We start from the raw sequence: 16,418 nt of genomic DNA, 5'->3' as shown, positions 1-16,418 counted from the left end.
AAGTTTGTGTTGTTAATTGAAAAAGTTTGTTGAATTTTAGAGCAAGTGAATGCATCTTAGGTCGGCTTGCTCCCGATGCATGACACTTTGGTTGGTCAAAACAGTTTTTTAAGATCGAAGCACAGATTAAACGTTACATACTTTTTCGAGACAAGATCTTGTAGCGAGGCTGATTTTCCGGCTGGGCGATTCATTGCTCTATGATGACTAAAAGATTCTTGCAATGCGGACCCTGAGCCCACGTTACAATGACTTCCCCACGTTACAATGACTCCCCCCACATTTCAATGCCTCTTCCACGTTACAATGCCTTCCCCACGTTACAATTAATGACAAAAATATACAAGGTATACTTTGATTGCATACCAAATCAAATTGATTTGATTGAATACTGATTTGGATACCTGTAACGTTACTCGTTCGTATTATTCTAATGATTAATCGTGCGCCAGGTCTTTTTAGGCCTCATATGTTTTTTTGCACGAGACAATATTCAATATTTTTGAGCTAGACAACCTAACTCAGGAGTTTGTTGTGTTCGGCTTACACTGAATCTTGAACTAAACAAACGTGTTTGAGCCAGTTAAAGTTTCCCACTAAGGTTACTATCAACATATTATAGAGACTTTTTTACGTTAAAATTTCTAAAAAATTTCACAGTGCTCTTCACATCGAACGTTTCTCTGGAATTTTTGTTTCATTTAAATTAAAAAAGTTGAATCTCTCGAGTTGCTCAATCCCTAATGAATAGAAGAACATGTATAAATGTTGATCATTTACTGAGAGCGGTCCAATGGTCCCACTAGTAGACCAGTTACGGGTCAGGTCGCTTATTGAGATGTGAGAAATAGATCGCTCAACCGTGACGTTGGTATTTGAAGTTGTCGGCAACCTCAGGAAAGAAAATACTGGATAGTATACGAGGGTATCAAATACTGGATGGTATACGAGATTTAATTATAGTCCAATTTTCCCCTGGTCCAATCTGCAAAAGTTGATGTCATGTTGTTAACGAGATACAAAAAACATGTTTCCTTACTGAAGTTTCCATGTCAATAAGTGTGATAACGCGATCCGTGAGAAGTGCATTTAGATTACTTAGAAATTTGTTATGAACAACATTTGGATTGATGTTTGTTCGATAAGTTATTCAAATGAAATAACTTTGGAACATTAAATAACAAAATTTCAAACACACTCAATTGGTAACGATATCTATTCCATAATTTTAAATAGAACGTGCTTTAAGGAAATAAGTATGCTAGATGATGGTAAACCATATTTATTTATGAAGTACAAAGAATCATATGAAGTTAGCTATAAAGTTGAAACACTTATCAACGGATATCTGGGCTACTAAATTTTGAACACAACAATTTACTTGTGTTCTCTACATCAGAAGATATTTTCTAAGTTAAAGTTAGAATATTTGATTGAACTCCTAATTGAACGAAATTCTTTGCATTTTGTAACCTATTTGCTTAGAATCCGCGCGATCTATTCAACACGTTGTCCACTCAAACAGATAACCGGCAACATCTTAAGTACACGATGTCTGTTCATGCAGATAACCGGAACTAACTTAACAGAACGATGTAAATATATAAGTAGAGATTAGTGATGAAAATATACACGAGCAGCACGCAGGCAGATGGTTTTCTTGCCGACGGCAGCCCTGCGTGGCATAAGAACAGCGCCGGCGTCCGTTGCTGGTACGCCGAGCAGCGGCACGGACGACGCTCGGTCGCGGCATGCTGCATCCGATTACATTGCTGGAGACAGCAAATTTAATAATAGTTTATTGAGAAAGTGCTTTCAGACTGAAATATTAAAAAAAACATTGATGATATGTGAATTAATATTGAACAATATGAGTTAGTCATGACCATTACCATATGGTATTTTTATCAGAAATTCATTGCGCAGTTTCCTAGGACGAAGTCGTCGTCTCGTGGACGTCGGCGAACGCAGCAGCAGCTGTTGCCTCCCAAAATCCGAGGGCGAGGGAGAAATCTTTAATATTTAAACGACGCACAAAATTCCCTCTGTACTGCCGCTGCTGACACTTTCATTCGTTTCTTATTTTTGCGAGTCTGCCTTCATAACAAGAGAGTCGTGAACGACGATTATAGCTTGTGACGCCTGCAGTGACGTGCTCATCGTCGCGGGGAATTAATAAAGGGGATTATCTGCTAGTGAACAGCTCCGTCACTGAGCTGTCGAACGGATGAGATTCACTCTCAGATTGTGACGAAAAACTGCAACAGGGGAAGGAGGGCAAAACTAATATACCAGCACGGCAGTGTGGGATGATGTGCTTCATGACGTGTCGTGTGTAGTGCACTGAAAATATTATCATGAAATACTTATTATTGAATTATTCAATGATGATGAAAGTTGCGTCAGAATATGATGAAATAGTGGGTGCAGTATAGATATAGCATCGTTCCCGATAAGGAAAAGGAAAGTTTTTAATTTATGTTCGGTTATCAGTCCGATCGTTGAAACTGAGCTGCCTGCGGTCGAGCTTCATCCAAGCGGTAAGTTCTAAGCGGTCGAGATGTAAGGAGCGTGCGTATTTTACGACAAAATCATGGAGTCATGCATTAATGTTCTATGCTGATCTCTGGTCCATAATTGATGGGCCGATCTTGACACTATTATTATATTATTTTTACTCAAGCATCTGTTTATCATCGTCCAAGTTGAATTTTTTTGAAGAACGTAGCACACGCAACGAAGATAAAACGTCTTGATCACACGCGCAATACTTAGCTGCCACTAACCTCACTAAATCAAAGCATCAATGAACATCAACAAAATTCTACCTGTGACTTCGAAGAATTAAATTATGGAAAAATATATGTTGTTAACGAATATCTCTATGTTTAGGCAATATGTAGTTGTGGTATCATCGGATATATTTACGTCTGAAAATATGATGGTATTCTTATTACAAGACATCTCTATATTTAAACATGGAGTATTTATCCCTAATATCGGCTTTTTTTCTAGAAACGTGTATATACTTAATTATATGACATTCATACGTCTGAAAAACTTGTATTAGCGTTTAATAATATGCACAGATTTTATTTAAATAGTTCGAAGGCATCATGTATATCGTTCACTGTAAGGTTAACGATGATGCAGAGTCTCGTGCAAGCTCATTTCATCAGCCCTTATGGTGCAAGTGATCCTGTTCTAACTGATTCAAATAAGACTGAAGTGAAATAACATCTTAACCCATTAGCGCCCATGATCCCCAATTGGGGATCGTTTGTTTTTGTAGATATTATTCCTGAACTATTGATCAGGAACATGTTCTTCTTAAATAAAGTATACATATAGGTTATAGACATCAACTGAGATCAGTTAAAAGTGTATCCTTTTATCTGAAAAATCGAATATATGAAATTTTCTGAGAGAATTGACCTTGATCGTGATCTGACAGAGATATCAATTTTTGACATGTACATTTTTCCCCTTTAAAAGCATTTCTAATCGATAATACCATAGTAGGTGGTAGAATAGTCTATTTTCTTCTGAAAATGCTAAGGTAAGTCTCAATTATACTGTTAGTAATGCTGTAAATATGTAATTTATGCCGCTCCCCATTTGGGGATCATGGGCAGTAAGAATATCGTAAAGCCAAGGAAAATGTATTTTACTACATACTGATGTATTACCAAAATTTTTCATAAAGTAACAGAAGTTGGCAACATTTTCATTCACTTAGTAAAGTAAATTGAAGGAATGACGCAAAATAAATCATTTCATCACATGTTTTTGGTTTGGAAATGAATCTGAACAGACAGAACCGGTAGCTTGAGCTGAAGCAAAACCATCATTTCAATGACAATTCAACATTGAGAACACATTCAGGCCAAAAATCGTTCAAGATAGCTCCTATAATTGAAATGATAAACCAACTCTTCTTGATGTTTGGTATTTTTTCCAAAAATCTGACCATTGATGAGCAAATGGTTCAATTTTATGGACACCATCTCCTGAAGCAGTTCATCAGAGAGAAGCCTTTTCGGTTCGGTTTCAAAAACTTGGTGCTAAGCTGTTCAACTACAGGATATTGTTTCGATTTTGATCTTTATGAAGGCACGAAAGAAGACTCATTGCCTGTCAATGGACTAGGAGTATCAGTTATCCTATACAAATTTGCAAAAGCTAGTAATGCGAGTAATCATGTATTCTTTTTTGACAATTTTTTCACGCGTTTCGATCTATTGAAGTTACTAACTGAACTAAATGTGTCCGCTTCTGGGAGAGTGAGGCTCAATCGAACCAACAAGTGTCCTCTCGCATCTGAGCAAAGAGTAAAAGCCCTGAAAAAGCAATAGAGGGGCTTTATTGACTACAGCTAAGACATTAGCCATAACATCTTTGCTGTTGTATGGAAAGACAACAACGATGTCAAGATGTTGTCAAATCATCAAGGTAAAGAGCCAATTGAAGAAGTGAAGAGATGGAGCAAGCAGAAGAAGGACCAGGTCTCATTAGAAGAACCAAAGTGCATCGCCGATTACAAGTACATGTGTGGCGTGAATAAAATGGATTGGCTCATCAATAAATACAGGAGCAAATTTCGTGGAAAGAAATGGTATTTTTTACTTTTCACAAACTTTCTTGATATGATAGTCATAAATCCACTCATTCTGTTTTACATGGTAAACGGACAAATGCCCTTGCTGGAATTCAAGAGGAGAATAGTAAGGGTATATGTGCAAGTATCATCTTTGTCAGATCCTAAGAAGTCAGGTCGCCCATCATTCAGTAAGCAATCAAAGCGGTTAGTGATGACTTAGGAAGAAGTAATTCAGGGCATGTTCTGCAGCGAACAGATGATGAAAGACAATGGAATAGCGTCGTTTGCAAAATAATTGTCCGAAAGGAATGTACCAAGTGCATCGTTGGGATACACGCTGAAAGCTTCCCTGAATGGCGTCAGTGAAATTACTCTCATTTTGAGGGTTATTATTACTTTCATATATTGAATTTGAAAGGAGCAATGTTTCTTCACGTAATCTCATTAATTTTGTGGTGACAAACAAATGAATGTACATTTAGTATTAAAAAGAAGCACTAATAACACATACTCCTTCATAAGTTTGGAAATAATACTAAAAACAGTGACGAAAAATAATCGGAATTTTTTATTACCCTTTTGCCCATGATCCCCATTTGGGACTTTTTCTTTAAACTACTGCTTCTCTCATTATATCCTCTTAAATTGTGCAGAAACTGTTTTATATGAAATATTTACACCATATGGAGGTGTTTAGATGGAAATTTCACAAATCAAAAATTTGGGCGTTAATGGGTTAACGCACGGTCTAGTTTCAAGCAATGTAAATCGAGTCATAAATTGAACAAAGTGCAAAGCTGTCCGATGGGTCTGATAAATAGCTTTGTGTGCCTCCTTAAGGAAATAACCAACTTCGCTTGCAAGGCAATTTATCTGGACCGAGTCTATGATCGATGTCGTTAAGCATTGAAACGCATTTCAATTGAACACTGCGTCTGGCAGCGATGATTTAGGAAGCCAGATGCGCTTCCAATACGTAGAGCTCGATCAATGGATCGTTTACCCCTGGCTTTTCGTTTTTACGCAATGAACGTCTTTTGAGAGCGGCCTGTTCACTTGTGTTTTAATTGCTGCATTCAGATGGGTTTTCGAATGGTGAAGAAGCTGCTTGATGATTTTCAATTTCAGTAATATAACTGTTCTCAGAACATGTTAAATGGAATATATGTAGCCTGTATAATGTAATAAGGGTTTTAAATAATAGTTTAGCATAACATTTCTTACTGGCTATATAGTTTCGATAACACTTTAGATCGAGCTTAACACCATCATTTAGAGGCTTTTCTCCCAATGAGAGTTTCTATAAGTAACTCCGAATTAAATTCATTGAGCGGATTCCACGTTGGGTGAATTTTTCGTATAATATTCACCACGGCGAAGTATAGATGACGTGCCTTATATAGCTATATAGTTCGCGGGAAAGCAATTGATTCTCACGCTTAAATTCCTTGAGAGAACTTGACATTTTAGTGGATAATAATTTTGTTAGGATACCACCTTGCTAAATAAACTTTAAATTTGCACCTAAGTTTCTTCGTTTCGTACGATTATAATGTGAATGCTATTTCTCTTCTGCACTCTATGCTTCGATGTCCACACACGGTTGTGAAGCGTGCAGAACAATTTGTATAGTTAAGCTGTTGGGGAAAATAGCAGATGCAGAATAACTAGAAGCTGATAATTAATTGCGACTCTTGGGCAAAATCGTTATTTAATTACCTAATTTTTTATGTAGGTGTGTGCACCAAAAATCAGGTCATCGAGACTCTCTCCACATCGTTCTCAGAAAGACAGGATCATCTTTCTACCAGTTATTTAAAACACAAAGAAAAATTACGAGGCCTTTCTCAACGCTGGTGAAACTGTTGGTTCTTAAAATGTCTGGATTTGTTTTAGTCAATTCCGGCAAGCCAGACAGGTCTTAATTGTGGTCTGCAGGGCTTACAACGAATTTTGAAATAACCAAGTAACAAAGAACTCTATTAGCAGACTTTTTTCGTTGTCATTTTAATATTGAAAAAAACCTTTCACATAAGTTGATTATCATTGACTTATTTATAGTTAAGATTTCATGGCTGATTTTTAGTTTATTTTCTAGAGATCGGGTTTATTGATGACTTCCAAATTACAGGTAAATTTATTGTGATCTAACTCAGATGCGATAAGGTTATCAATAAAATAATAATTTGTTTTTAAAAATTAATTTAAAAAAAACAACACTTCTAAAGAATCCAGTGTCTCCGATGTTACACATATACAATAAATGTCTAACTTTATTTTCATGCATTAAACAAATTAATTTTACATCCTTTTATATAAAAAAATTAAAATTTTCAAGATTATTTATTCTGTCAATTGATTCATGCATTGTCTCAAACTCTACGCAAGTGTGCAAAATTTCAGATCAATTGGAGAGGTAGAAGTCTGTTAAATATTGATTATAAGATTTGTAGCAGACTAATAAGAAGTGAAGTTGAAGAGAAATGTTGTAAAAAACACCCTTCAAACAGACAGCGTATACATTGTAACTGTAACACGAAGGTGAGAACGACACGGCTGAGTGAAACAACTGGGAAACAAGTCGCAACAGTAGCGCGCGCCTCCAACTTATTCCGCCAAGTCTTGGCTCGCTTGCTTGAATCTTAATAGAGAGAACTTGGCGAGAAGTTCTTCACCAGGAATCTCATGTGGTCCTGACAGTTGACTTGTGACGGCCATTACCTCGGTGCCCTCTGCTACACTGAGGGTTGGTGAGGCAGATGACTGCAACACTGAGGGTTAGCAAGGCAGATGACTGCTACACTGAGGGCTGGCGAGGCAGATGACTGCTACACTAAGGTTGGCGAGGCAGATGACTGCTACACTGAGGGTTGGCGAGGCAGATGACTGCAACACTGAGGGTTGGTGAGGCAGATGACTGCTACACTGAGGGCTGGTGAGGTAGATGACTGCAACACTGAGGGTTGGTGAGGCAGATGACTGCAACACTGAGGGCTGGTGAGGCAGATGACTGCAACACTGAGTGATGGTGAGGCAGATGACTGCAACACTGAGGGTTGGTGAGGCAGATGACTGCAACACTGAGGGCTGGTGAGGCAGAAGACTGTAACACTGAGTGATGGCGAGGCTAATGACTGTACGGATAGAGAGTTGTTTTCAAGGGTAAGGAACTATACTTTTCAGTTGTACAAAACCTATTTGACAGTAACAGCTCGTTTCAAGGGCATGCGAGCAAAGGCTTTTAAATAATTATATGTGATTGGAAAACCATCAGATTTTAATAGAGTTTAGAGGCATTAGTTATGCCGTGTTATTAAAAATTAATGATAAGGTTGAGAAAATATAGAAGTATATTCACGTAAGATAATAAACATTGAAGAACATGTCTGTTAGGTCGTTTGATTGTAGTTTCACCGAAATCTATCATTTCATCGATAATATTGAAATTGTATTTCATAGCCGGTTTAACGCAAATATAAAATTTAATTGAATAATTTATTATCATTTCCCCCCGATATACATGTACATGATGAGAATCCAAGAGACGCATCCGTGGGCACTGAATTACTGCGGAGGGGCACCAGAAAATCTCTGCAAACTCGCATAATTTTAAAGCCACAATCCTGTAAAAGAATTAAAATTTTATTTAATTTTTTAGCAAAATGAACTAACAATTAGAAAGCTACGTGGAATTTCCACGTCAATCTTGACCCAAGCAAAACTATAAAATGGACATTATGTCTATGATTTTTTGCACATACTGATAGTAATTCTCTAATTTCCATTACACGTACAGATTATGCAGGATAATAAAAACTTTTCTTTTAATCGAGCTACTGTTGTGCACAAACGCGCGTGTTTTTTCGGCCTCTGAGAGGTAAAATGATAAGGTAGGATTAGCTTGCTGCTCGGAAAAGACTCATTTTGCCCACTATCCCAGCGGCCTGATTGAGTTCACTCCAGTAATGGATTCGTCGGGAGAGGGAGCATTCCACTCCCTCCTGGGACTCAGATTTCCGGACGTTCACTCCATCCTCGAGCAGAGCGGCGCTTGTCTCCGGCGTATTCAAATCTGCCGACGCAAGCATATCAAAATGGCACAAAAACCATCCTGATGATGATGACTCTGCATGTGAGGGCACTAGCATCTTGACATGCGGCTATTGGACCGCCAAACTCGAGGGGAGAGCATCCCGCCGCTCGCGCGTTCTAAATTTGATGCAGATCGACCGACACACGAGAGGAAGGCAAGAAGCTTTTCTGCAAATTGAAAAATGATAGATGCGTAAAAGGCTTTTAATCTATTCATCTTAGTAAAGTGCAGAAGTGGATGATACATACTTGAAAAATTTAAAAATTCTTTCTCGATCAAAATGCATATAGTTACAAATTTTGTGTTAATTGAGTGTCAAGGCTTCAATGTTTGATATGTGCATTTCAAGCTGTCGTTCAACATTACCGACAAGCTTTCGCAGCAACTCTGCTATATGACCGTTGTTCCAGCGAGAATGATTTTTGAAGTTTACTTAATTTTTCAATGTTGGTGCTGCTTGAGTTCTACATATATATATCCAGTAATGTACTCCAGGTTTGGTCGATATAGAAGATTCAACATGAGGAGAAACGTCATTCATATGACAATTTATACGATTCTTCGGCTTCAATTCACTGTTAATCTGCATATATGTGTACTGCATCAACTCTTTCCATGCAGAGAATAAGGCATAACTAATTTACTCAAGTTTGAAGTGCGGATATGACAGCGGATAACTGTTAAGAGCTATCGGAGGGTGGATATTAAAAGTTGTGCAATTATTTATTACTTTTTCTTCACTTCTATACCAAAATTTACGACAATTAGAACTGGGAATTAAAACGCCTTTCCTTTGAAAACTCGATATTTAATCATAGATAAGTGGCTACCATTCGTTTGTAAATTGAATGCGTTGTAATATACAAAGTATGTTGCACAGCAGCGTATCATACATATATATATAGGCAGGGGAAGCACATGCATGAGTCTGCTCGCTGCTATACCGCACGATCGACGAGCGCTGCGCATGCCTTATATAGTTCAGGTCATACGGAGCAGCAACGAAGCACGTATACGGCGCACGACGTGCGCTGCGTATGCCTTAGTTCAGGTCATACGGAGCAGCAACGAAGCAACGCGTATACGGCGCACGACGTGCTCTACGTATGCCTTAGTTCAGGTCATACGGAGCAGCAACGAAGCAACGCGTATACGGCGCACGACGAGCTCTACGCATGCCTTAGTTCAGGTCATACGGAGCAGCAACGAAGCACGACGCTGCGTCGTTGTAAGGCACTCAATGTTAAGCTATACGAGCCAGCGTCGCAATTTATGCTGATTTTGATCTTTTGATGTCGAGCTCTTGTTTCTCATATCAAGCAAATGAACTAAATTGACTCTGAAGACAAAGTAATCCAGTTTTTCTTTGCTTGCTTGCACTGACATCGTCCACTGCATTATGTACAGAACACGAATCTCAATGATGCCACATCTATACACATGTGAGTGACATATAAATGTGTGTTAGCTTTAGAAGGCTTCAGTTCATTCACTTGACCTCACATCGAAATAATTTTAGAGGAAGTACACGCAAAACTATATCTGTAAGGAGAGGCGCATGCATTGTATAATTAAAAGTTTATACTTGACATCGAGTATATATAGGTGGCGATAGAGGACAAGAATTTACTTCTACTTAAGCACGAGCTACACTCAATAATGGAGCGTTTTTCACCTTGCACGCCAACGTCGTTTTTCCCTACCCTTACATGTTGAGAAACTGTATACGTGGAGGTTTTTTAATGCAATAATTTTTTATTTGAACCACCCATTTCATAATTTAATCGACCAACTTAATTATCACTCATCAAAATGTCGCTGGAGTAACCTCGATCGTGCCAGGCAGTCGGACCTAATGCCACGCAGTATACATACACTGCATCCATGGGTGCGTATAAAGCTAGGTGACCTCGATGGCAGGTTTCGTGTAAGTTAGCGCCATCAATTTTACCCTCCGTTGGACTGGCGTAAGGCGAGGTTCCCTCTGAAATCCCCCCGCCATTTGCATAGCGCGGGGGTCTGGATACGCTCAGCTCTCCGAAGTCTCTTGTCAATTTCGAGGGGTTGTGATTCTTTAATGCTTATCAGCATAGAAATGAAGTGAGGTGCGGGGAGACACCCCCACGGGACCAGGGGAGCCTTCCTCCCTACGCACCGCCGCAAAAATGCTAACGTGCTTCTCAGTGATGCTTATCTGTGTAAGCGCTCCTGCCGGGGCTGCGTACACGGGATGTGGCCCGTGTACAGGGTGGGGCTGCAGCATGACACTACAAGCTAAAGCTGCGTACACGGGATGTGGCCCGTGTACAGGGTGGGGCTGCAGCATGGCACTACATGGCATGGTGTCTCTTGCTGATCGTCAGGTTAATTCGCTTGTTAATCTGCATTGAGCCTATACAGTTGCACATGCAGTCAGTTGTGTAAGTCAGTTAAACAAATTGCTATTTTCAGTCTCGTTTGATGATAGGTTAAATGAATATGATATTCATCTCGTCAAAAACTATTTTTGAACGGTATTAAAATTCAAAGTGGTAATAGTTTTCAACTAACCCAACTCCAAAAACAAAAAAAAAAAAAAAATGAAGTTCCGAAAGGAAATGATCTTGCGCTGTCACAGAGTTATTTTTAAACACTTTATTTCTTCGGATTGGAATTTCATAGTTTTAAGTAATGTTTTTATAATAAATTATTATTTGCTTTTACCCGTGCTAAACTCATTCTATTTTTCTATTTAAGCAGCGACTCCACTAATAGTTTTTATTTATTAGTTATATATGAAATCGCTTTAAAAATCTAGTATATTCGGCCAAGACATATATAGAAGTCGCATTTATTGGACAATTTCTACTTCTGAATTAATTTTAAGCGTATATTATTAATAACACATATGACTCGTTAATTCGTGGAATCGGTCTTCCATCACTAATCGACTGAAGCCATTTGAAGCCATTTTTTTGGTTGTTAAAGCCATTAAATAAGCCATTATTTGGTAGTTAAAGCCACTGGAGGTTCACCCACCAGATACAATATTTAAGTGACTATTATATATACTCACTCATTGACTTGCATTATATGGATCGAGTTTCACCTATAAATGTTTATAGGCCAATAAGCTAGACAAATTTAAGTCGAAAATTACTGAATTTACTTGAATCTTATAGTCATATAAGCCTTTAATTATCTTCAAAGATTCTCATTTGAAAAAAAAATATTTCTATAAGAACTCTGTTCATATCATTAAGACATAAAGGTGCTCAAGGAATTTTCTGTTTTTTTAATTGTAAAAAAGACTCATTTGTCTAATCTGTTAAATAAATAAATAACAATAAAATGTGTGTATATACTCTTTGAACTATCATGCAGTCAATACATCAAACAACACCCTCGATTCCAAACGATTTTAACAGTGGCAAAGTTTATCTTATAGTGATTATATGTTTCTTACACCGGTTCACTGCAGAACTGCAACCAGTTTCATATTCACCAGCAGGGGCTCGTGCAGATGAAAAAAAATTGAATGAAAATTTCTTACAACAATAATTAATGTCACAAAATCTCAACATCTCTTTATTGTAGAATCACATTCTAATATCTCAATTTTACTTGTCGGAAATTAAGTTAGCGTATATAGTCCCGACGTTGACACATGGATTTGTATACGTACCGTAATCTGTATATTCATATAATAATAAAAACATAGCTGTATTTAAATATCGGTTCATCCTACCTTTCTGTCAGTCATGCAAGAGAAGGCATTATTTGTTAGCTCTACTCAATTCAAGTAGCCTCTCTTAACTATTTAATTTATGGCTGCCATCAATTCAATGTTTTTTTATTCATAAATAAACTATTCTCAACTTTGCCTACTAAATATATAGTACTTGGGTTTTGAGCATTCGTAATTTAATTTACATCTATCCGCCACATTATTTATAAGTTAATTTGAACGAGGTAACGTTCATATCAATTTTATTTTAAATTCAACTCAGCAATGCAAAGCGTTGTGGTAGCAAAGTTTCCAGACAAATGATTTTGCTCAGTAGACGACGCAGCGATGTCCTATATAATGCAGATCTGATGCGGCGATGGTATTAGTGTTGCCAAATGATGCTATATAAACTCATAAACTATAACAACCTTACACTAATATGCATCCATTGCAGATCTGATGCGGCGATGGTATTAGTGTTGCCAAGAGATGCTATATAAACACATAAACTATAACAACCTTACACTAATATGTATCCATTTAACGTAATCCAAAATTTAGGATAGAACATATAGGAAATTTAATAAGACAGTAGACAATTTTGAAAATATTGTACATTAGAGAAAGACTCGTTAAACCCAAATTTTGGTGGGAATTCTCTTAACTTCAAGTTTTAATTCAAATGATTTTATTTGAAATAAATCTTTCCTAAATTCGCTTTAATTCATATCTTCTCCTGGCCCTTTTGGAATGTCTTACTATTCTACCGATTAAACAACAAGGTCAGGTCCAGGTAATATATGCGGACACAATCATAGTTATTGTCAACACGAACCTGAAGAGCCCCGATCTTTCGCATTTGCGGTGCCTGCAGGCTTTAAATAAAAAAAATCGGCTAGAAGCGGCGTCGCTTGGGATCGATAATAATTCGTGAGATTTGAGAAACTGTTTACACATGAGCACGCTACCTTCAATCTCATAGCTAATTATTAAACACATGTAATGTTAAAGACCTTCATCTTCAACCCCTAATTTAACAAAAAGGCTTATCACTTTTATTTTGCTTGAACGCTTGGTGGAAATTTGAATTTTTTCATTCATGAGCGAAATTTAGATGGAATGGAATACTGAAGCTTTAAACTTTAAACCGACAGAAGAAGCTAATCATTTGGCCCAAATCGAAAGCATTATTGACAAAGAATGTGAGTGGAGAATTGCGTGGGCGATGTGATGGCACGAGCATCGTATAGATGGCCGCCGCCTTCCGAGCTCGGGACTTGGCCGTTCTACTATGCGGCAGCGGCGACGCGGTGTCATGTGAGAGCGCTGACGCAGAGAGCAGCGGCAGCGGCTGGGGGCCGCAGCAGCAGCGGCTGGGGGTAGCAGCAGCAGCAGCAGCAAATGAAGAGAAGCTCTGTGGTCTAATCTATTGATGTTGGCGGCCATATTGTAGTTGCGGTTAACCGCGGACCAATCAATGTGTCTCCACCGCAGCCACTCTTTGCTGCCTTCCCTTCAAACTTTGGTGTGTCGGACCGCCCTCACTTCCAGGGCACACATCGAACACTAATGATGAACATTGTTTTTTTATTCAAATGTTCAAATTTTATTCTCTTGAGTTAGATAATTTTCAAAAAATATCGCGTTTTTTCCATATCTGAATAGAATATTCCGCAAATTTGATGATATAGCTTTGAAATTCTATCACTACGGACACCATCTTGAAATTCCAGAACGTTTTCAACGTACCACAATCTAGAAAGCCTATATCCGAAGTACAGAAAACTTTCAGTATAATTTCAGCATTAATTCCACAGTTATTATCTTCAGTGTAACATTGGGAAATTGCAACAGTTAAATCTGTATCAATGATTTATTGACTCTGTTGTAGAAGCATGCCTTAAAAAATATACATCAAAATAATCATGTTCAGAGTGGATATTAAGTTTCAATAATGAAACGATATCTTTAGATATTGGTTTGCTAAGCTGTAAAATTAAGCTTCAGGCGTGCATGTTTTGTTTCAGTGAGTGAGGGTCGAGGGGATAAAGATAATTTTCCTTCTGCATGTATAGAAAAAGTTTAATATATTTACGTTGGTAAATATACATCCCATGTTGGGTGTGTCGGTACGAAGACTTCTCAAATATTAGAGCCGCACACCTACAGCTGAGGTCACAATGATGATGTAAAAGAGGAAGCAACTAAAGGCAATAAAATACAACATTAAATTGTGTTGTTCGGTATCTATAAACAGAGCTGGGCAGCGCTAGCTAATTTGAAATGTAGCGGGCGCTACCGCTACCGCTACAATTGCTTAAATGTAGCCTACTGAAAATGTAGCTCGCTACTGCCCACCTCTGTCTATAAATCACATGCACACACTTCAGAAAAATATTTTATCGCTCAATTGCGTCTCTAATCGCGCTAAACACACACAAAAAACATGACAATATCTTAAAATTTTACATACGCGGGAGATTCTCTTGACTCAGCTAGCAGATGATTGAACGCCTAAAGTTGGGTTTTTAAATTGACAACGAACGTTCACACCGCGGTCAACATCAGATAAACATGCCGAGCGAGCACATGCCAATATGTCATCTCACTGCTCACATAAGAACATGCATATAAGTTATATGAAATATGTTCTCTGTATAAGGTTATGTATTTAAGTTATACAGGAGAAAAACCTTCGATCGATACTCGCTATAAAATATAGTAAAGAGTTTAAATAAAATAAAATGGAATAGAATTTACGAAAATCTTGGTTTAGTAGGTTCGTTATTAAAATAGTTTCCATAGACAAATAAAATAATTTCGTGTGCTAGATACACAAACGTACACACGTACAAATGCACAAAAAGAATTAAATAATTTAAAATTATATGCAACTCGTATGAAGTTTAGAAAAGTTTTCTCTTAAGTGTTTTCATGCCAGCTTCACCCATGGATTATATAGGGTTTCATGATAGTAAAGCTCCTGTTGAATTTGCATGGCGATGCAGTGTATTATATATACGAGTACAGCTGCATGCATGTTATATGTACGTACGTGCACACACTCGCAAATAGTTATGTGAGCGTATATATGCAGTCCGGCAGGATCGTATACACAGAATAAAGAAGCTCTCACAAACTAGACTGTATTAATATATAATCGATGTCGACGTACTTATAAGCATCGTACTTAGCAACGCAAAATGAATTATTATCTCTTGATTAGTAAATACGTAATATAAAAAATTATACACAGAGTATATATATATAAGCATGAAATTCGTCAATAGTCCTGGCTTAAATATCGGTGTGAAAATTTACGCCTAAATGGACCTAGTGATCGAAGAAATATATTGAATTTATCAATTAAAATCAATACTGACTATATTTGAATGTAAATAGCGATTAGTTTCGAATTATTGTGTTGTCATCGTTGCAACATTAATGCCGCTGAGAGCACCGCTGATCTGGTTAGAGTGCGCCTCACCTCTCAATAGTTCAGTCAATGAGAGGTGAAGAACTGCAGTAGTAAAATAAATAAATGTAAAGTCTCGAGTGTCGTTTCCTGAGCTTGGGGCTCGAAACTTCACAGTTTAGCTGGAACCTAAGTCGGTAGGTGCGACTAGAATACTTGTCGGTAGGTGCGACTAGATTCTAGAATAATCGTTGAAAAATTTAAATAACGATGAAATGTGTAGTATAAAAGTCAAGATGTGTCGGATAGGGAGGAGTTTGCCAGGAAAATGTGTCAATCAAGAAAGAGCGGAACTGGCGTTCCGGCATGAGCGATTATCCCGCAGCTGCACGGCTGCTTGAGTGCAGTCTTGTCTGCTGTGCTCGAGCTTCAGTACAAAATGCCACGCCGAGGCGCGAGAGTGTTTGCCGTTCACAGCAACTCCCCCCTTCATCTTCCACCAAACCGCTCTTCCCCTAGTCGTGCCACTGCCTCCCCCATATTGGACTGGCGCGTGGTTGGCGGTAGCGGCGGTTGGTGAGGGCAGCCAAAAACCACCAAG

Source organism: Hyalella azteca, unplaced genomic scaffold (genome assembly GCF_000764305.2).
Source record: "Hyalella azteca isolate HAZT.00-mixed unplaced genomic scaffold, Hazt_2.0.2 contig3902, whole genome shotgun sequence".
NCBI lineage: Eukaryota > Metazoa > Arthropoda > Malacostraca > Amphipoda > Hyalellidae > Hyalella > Hyalella azteca.
This window is presented reverse-complemented; position numbering follows the sequence as displayed.